The sequence below is a fragment of the Octodon degus genome, unplaced genomic scaffold (genome assembly GCF_000260255.1).
Source record: "Octodon degus isolate 3935 unplaced genomic scaffold, OctDeg1.0 scaffold00308, whole genome shotgun sequence".
Taxonomy (NCBI): Eukaryota; Metazoa; Chordata; class Mammalia; order Rodentia; family Octodontidae; genus Octodon; species Octodon degus.
In genome coordinates this window covers 479,414-485,991 of record NW_004524884.1, presented here as the reverse complement: position 1 = coordinate 485,991, position 6,578 = coordinate 479,414, and the positions used below count along the sequence as shown (strand labels likewise).

Sequence of the window (6,578 nt, the reverse complement as noted above, 5' to 3'; positions counted from 1 at the left end):
GGGCTTGAACTCAGGTCCTTGCGCTTGCCAGGGAAGCGCTTATTCCATTGAGCCATCTCCCCAGCCCTTGTATATTTAAAATTTACCACGAGACATTTTTTTAAAACAAACAATAATGCGAAGATGCCTTGCCTTCAAGTTCTAAGCCAGATGCTTCTGAGGCACTCCTGTGTGAGTAGTTTGAGTTTAAAAGGTAATAATGTCCTCATTTATAAATAGGCAAAAATAACACTCAGAATGATATATGTGCTAAGTATGAACACAAGAAAATATTCAAAGGCATATACAAAAGAAAATGTTTTGATTGGAATTCTGTAGAATGAAGTTCTCCGTGTTTAAAAAGAAAATAGAAATATTAAAAATTGGAACGAGCTTGATCTGGAGACAAGGAGTGTTACTGCAGCCAAAGGTTGAGGAAAAAGACAAGCAAACACATCAGCCTGTGAGATAAGGACACTTAGGTCCTGACATACAGGGTAATGTAGCATGTCTATCCAAAATGCAAAGGCAGGGGCTGGGGAGATGGCTCAGTAGAATAAGCGCTTCCCTGGCAAGTGCAAGGGCCTGAGTTCAATCCCCTGTTCTGAAAAAAACAAAAACAAAACAAAACAAAAAAACAAAGGTTAATGTACCATCTCTGGAACCTAAGTAGTTATTAGGCATAGTTGTTAATTAATCTTCTATAAGTTATCTATTCTGTTGTAAGCCTCGAGTTTCTCATCTCAAAACGGAAACTACTGAGAATTGATGAAGATGAAATATCATTTTTTTCTTATATGAGGAACCCAAAATACCAATAAAGAACAAAATAAAAGACAGCTCTTCCTTGGCGCTGCCTATGGAGGTGGCAACCATCTCCCACTTGGCACCATGGTGGCCCTCAGGCCCCTCGTGAAGCCCAAAATCATCAAAAGGAGGACCAAGAATTTCATCTGGCACCAGTCAGACCAATATGGCAAAATTAAGCAAAATTGGTGGAAATCCAGAGGCATCAACAACAGAGTGTGGAGGAGGTTCAAGGGCCAGATCTTGATGCCCAGCATGGGTTACAGAAGTAACAAAAAGACAAAGCACATGATGCCCAGTGGCTTCCGCAAGTTCCTGGTGGACACTGTTAAGGAGCTGGAGGTGCTACTGATGTGCAACGAGTCTTACTGTGCAGAGATTGCTCACGATGTCTCCTCTAAGAACCACAAGGCCATCGTGGAAAGAGTAGCCCAGCTAGCTGTCCGAGTCACCAATCCCAATGCCAGGCTGCTCAACTATGAAAACGACTAGATGGCCTGTGTGCATGGTTATTTGTGCTTCAGTAAAACCACAAAAACTGCAATAAATAAATTAATAAATAAATTAAGACAGGTAATTGGAAATAAGAGATAGGTCTATAGCAAAGTACGAGGGTACCAAGAGGTAGAGGGAAGGTGAAAGGAGAGGAAGGCATGGAAAAAGGTTTGGAAAGAACACGCGTTATGTACATATACCAAGATCCCATGAGGGAGATAGTCATATATTACAAATATGTACTAATAAACATAATAATCATAAAATATTTTCCAAAAAGAGATTAAGTTAGACTCTGTATGTAATGAATTAAAAAGATTTAATGTCATATTAAGTAAACATCAGTAAATTGTACTTGTGGCAATCCCCCTGCCTCAACCTCCTGAGTGCTGGCGTTACAGGAGGGTGCCACCACACTGGAAAGAAAACACTATTCTTTACAAGAGTCAACCAGTTTAAAAGTGTATCCAATAAGAAACACAATTTAAATATTAATAGATAACATCTTACTCAAATCTCTGTCCCATTTCTTTGTTTCGCAACAATATTTGTTAATTTCAACAAATGATGTGATCTGCCAGTAAAATTTTATGCTTTATACATCCATGGTGGTTCCTACGTGGTATGCAAGTGAAAACATAAGAAACAAAATCTCATAATTCAATGTCATACTCAAATCATGAATCCATAGTGACTTCCAGGGATCTTCAATAATGTATTCTCGCCAGGTGTAGTGCCGAATGTCTGCAATCCCGACACTGGGGAAGAGGACCTAATGTGACTGTCCCAAATGATGCCAACTTCAGAGACACAGATACCAGATGAAAGCCAGGCTGGACGCTATAGCCACCTCAAATAAATAAACAGGGCTAATCTTGTATCATTGTGACTACCATAAACACCATATCTGCTTACAAGTTCATTTTCATAAGAATGATTTATATTTTATCTGAGTTCCCAACTCACCTCCCACCACTGAGGTCATTTGCTAGTTTGCCCAACTGCACTGTATTCTTAAAGAATAGATATTAAAAGGGGAAATCATAAAGCCTAAGAGATTCCATGGAATGAGCTCATTTGAATATTATGAAAAATCTAAAATTAAACATTTTAATATAAGTGAATCTAAACATGTTTGTATCTCATAAGAACTGATGAGAAAAAAAGACTGAGCTTCAGACCCTTGAATGGTGGAAAGGATGGAAAAACCTAATTCATTGAAAAGAACTATAAAGTGACAGCAAAGCTACAGGGAAATGTTCATTTTCGTAGCAGCAATCACATCCACATACTACTCTTAGTACATGCACACTCTCCTAGTACTTTCTGGTTGCTGAGACAGTGCCTGATGCCTCCCATTTAAAGGAGGAAAGGTTTACTTTGGCTCACAATTTCTAGTGGTTTCAGTCCACAGTCAGTTGGCTCCCAGGAGGGGCCCCATGGCAGAGGAGACAGAGTTCATGGCAGAGTGGCAGGAAACAGAGACGAGACTAAGGAAGGGGGAAGGACATACACCTTTCTGGGATACACCCGAAGGTTCCCCTTTGCAATGAGGCTTTGGCTGCCAACATCATGTTTACTTATAAATCTGTTAGTGCTCTAATCTACTACTGAGTAACCAGCCCCATGCTCCATTCATTCTCGCTAAGCCCCACCTGAGCACACAAGTCTTCAAGGGTGCTCCAGATTCTAGATTATATCTATAACACACGCTAGGAGTAAGCAAGGTTTATTGATTAAGTTCCATGTTCCTTCTCTTGGTCAGTTTCCTAAATAAGGTGGATAATTCCACATACATTTCTGTCTCCCTATTCATGAGAAATGGCCTCACTCTACAGACATTGAAGTATAGACTATCTCTGGCTCAAACAAAGAGGTAGCTCACAGTGCTCAAGACAAACAGAAGATGAAGAATTGCAGGATGCCAAGATCAGAAACCAGGGTTTTTATTATCCTGCAAAGATACAAGCAAACTAATCCCATGAATGAGTGGATAGCAAAACCAGACTTCCTTTATAAATCTGGGGCCTTGATCTAGGTGCTGTGGCCGTGCACAGTTCCCTATGACACAGGAAGGGAACTGAGATGGTGTCATGGAATCAGGAACTCAGCCTATGCTGACCATAGATAGGATGATGAGAATTTGCTTATACACATAAAGAACTCAGAGTTGTTGGCATGACCCTCTTCAGAGCTTTAAAACCTAAAATTTCAGGCAGAAGCAGCCATGGAATTTCCTAATGTGGAAGAACATACATGATTTAAAACAACAGCAACCTACCAACAGGCAATCCCTCCACCAAAAATTCTACAACACAAAGTAATATTGATTCATGACAAAGAATGGTAACATTCCTTGAACTAGGAAATTCTAAAACTTGAAATATTTATATTTAAAAAAGACATACTTCTAGGGAGGTAGGCACAAATGTATAGAATATAATGAACATATTAATCAAATAAAATACCAAAATATAGACCTTATTAAACTTTGCAATTTAGTGATTTTTAGTATTTACAGAACTGTGCAACCATCTGCCTATCTTTTAGAACATTTTTATTAGACCCAAAGAAATTCTTATACTTTCTAACAGTCACTCATCATTTCTTCCCCTACTCTTTCTGCCATAGTCAACCATTTATCTACTTTCTCTTTCTGTGCATTTCATAATATGGACATTTTAAATAAACAGATTCTTGAATACATGGTCTATTATCCAAATTTCACTGTGCATAAAATGTTCAAGATTCATCCATGTTATATAATTTACCAGCATATTTTTTTTCCTGTTTCTTCTTTTTTTAAAATTTTACTACAGGGTCTACAAGACCTCACTATACAGATCAGACTCATAGTGATCTTCCTGTTTTCAGCCTGCCAAGCACTGGAATTACAGGCCAGCACCACCATGCCTGGTGTCAGTCACTGTCTCAACTAGCCCATGGGATGGGGCTGGCATGGCACCCTGGGGATTGAACCACTGGCCCCTGCATCTGCCTAAGCAGGCTCTTTTGTCCCCTGAGTTATCTGGCTGACCCTTATCTTAATATTATTTCTTAGTACTGCCAAAAATTAGTCCATTTTTGGAATAACCCAACTTTTTACCCATTCACTATTTGACAGAAACATGTTATTTGCTCTTTTTGACCATTGTAAGTAGTAATGCTTTAAACACTTTGTACAAGTTTTAAAGAGAGTTTGTGTTTTCATTTCTCTTTGGTGTATATCTAGAGTAGAATTAATATACAATATTGAAATCTTTATAGAAGCTATAAAACTGTTTTTCCAAAGCAGCTCCATCACTTTTAAATCACAGCAGTAATATATGAGATTTCCATTTCTCCACATCCTCACCCACATCGCTCATGGCTTTCATTTTTATTCCAGCCAACCTAGTGTGTATAATTTGTCATCTCACCATGGTTTCAATTTGTATTTCCCTCACAACTAATGATGGTGATCATCCTTTTTTTTTTTTTTTTTTTTTTTTTTTTGGTGGAACTGGGGATTGAACTCAGGCCTTTGTGCTTGCCAGGCAAGCACTTATTCTACTGAGCTATCTCCCCGGCCCACTGAGCTATCTCCCCAGCCCAATGGTGATCATATTTTATGAGCTTCTCTGATCTCTATGCATTCCTTGGAGATAGGTTTATTCAGATGCTTGCCTATCTTTTAACTGACATAATCATTTTATTATTGAGTTGTAAAGGACTTTGGATGCACTGGTATCAGGTACTTTTTTTCAGAGGCAAGATTTCCAAAAATCATATACCATTCCACTCATTGTCATTTCATTGTCTTAATGGTGTCCTTTAAAGTATAAAAGTATTCCTTACAAATTCATGTCACATGTAAGAATTCATTACCTAATGCCAGGGGACAAAGATACCTTTGTTTACTCCTAACATTTTTAGTGTTAACTGTTCAGTTGAGATCGATGATATTTTTTGGGTTAGTTTTTATATATGATTCGAGGTAAGAGCCTAGCCTCATTATTTCTGGGTCCATATCCAGTTGCCCCAGTGACGTTAGACTTTTGTTAAATGGTAAAAATGTAAAAAATAAAAAGCAATTAAGGAATAAACTGCAGAAGTAAAATCTAATAGAGAAGGAAATAAAAAAAAGCTCAACAATCCAATATGGAACAGAAAAAAGGAGTGACATGGAAGCTTTCCATGGGCAATTATGCATTAAAATGGACCAGTGATCTCAGTAAATGGAAAGAAATTAAGCATAATATCGAGAGCTAGATATTCAAATTAGAACCAAATTAATTCTTGTTATTCTTATTTATAAGGGTTATATCTAAAAAAAGGATAGACAAACTGATAGCAAATTAAAAACAAAATAAAACAAAACAAAAGCATATGGATATCTAGTAAACTTGAATGGGAAAAAGGCAGAGATTCTGCTCTATTAAAGAAATAAACCACCAAACAATGATAAGCATGGATTGATTATTATGGACCAATTGGCATGCACTTAAATCAAAATAATAATAAAGAAATAATTACAGAATAAAACTAGTAGCTCCTAGTACTACTGATCTGTTTGTAATTAACATTATGATATATTCTGTAAATCACATTCCTTTATTGGGGTGTCGTGGCATAAGGATGTGTTCAGCTAAATACATTGGAGATAAATTATAATAGTAACTTGTTTTCCAGCTTTAAAATTTGTAAACGTCAGAGAAAATTGAAACATTCAAATACCGCTGGCAGCAGTGCCAAACGGAAGTCCTATTGGCCCTTGCAACAAAAAGGAAATTGGATCTTTCCTTTATTTGAATTGCTGTACTGCTCATTATGGGATTTTATAATAGCTTTTTAATATTGCATTTTAACTATTTGAATCTTTTGTCCAGGCTAAGTGTTTCAGCCCAGTACCTAATATTAACCTGCTGATTCGTCAGCACTGAAAGCTTTGATTCAATTACTCCAAAGTTGGAAGTGAAATATAATAAGTAAGGAGAAGAGGGAAAAACCCTTTTGTGCAATAATGCTCAAGTACTATATATACATACATACGTATATATATACATGTAATTTTCCTTGAAAAGATCTTTGACTTCTTTAGTTAGATGAATTCCAAGGTATTTCATTTTCCTCAGTGCTATTGTAAAAGGTATTGTTTCTATAATTTCCCTCTCAGTGTGTTTGTTGTCTGTGTAGAGGAATGCTACTGACTTCTGTGTACTGATTTGGTATCCTGCTATGCTACTGAATTTGTGTATAAATTCTAGTAGCTTCTTGGTGGAGGTTTTTGGGTCTTGCAAGTAAAGCATCATGTCATC

General features: G+C 37.1%; 1 pseudogene; it reads left to right on the top strand.

The window, feature by feature from the left end:
- The first annotated feature begins 870 nt into the window (after positions 1-870).
- On the top strand, positions 871-1,278 carry LOC101573451 (annotated as a pseudogene).
- The last annotated feature ends 5,300 nt before the right edge of the window (positions 1,279-6,578 follow it).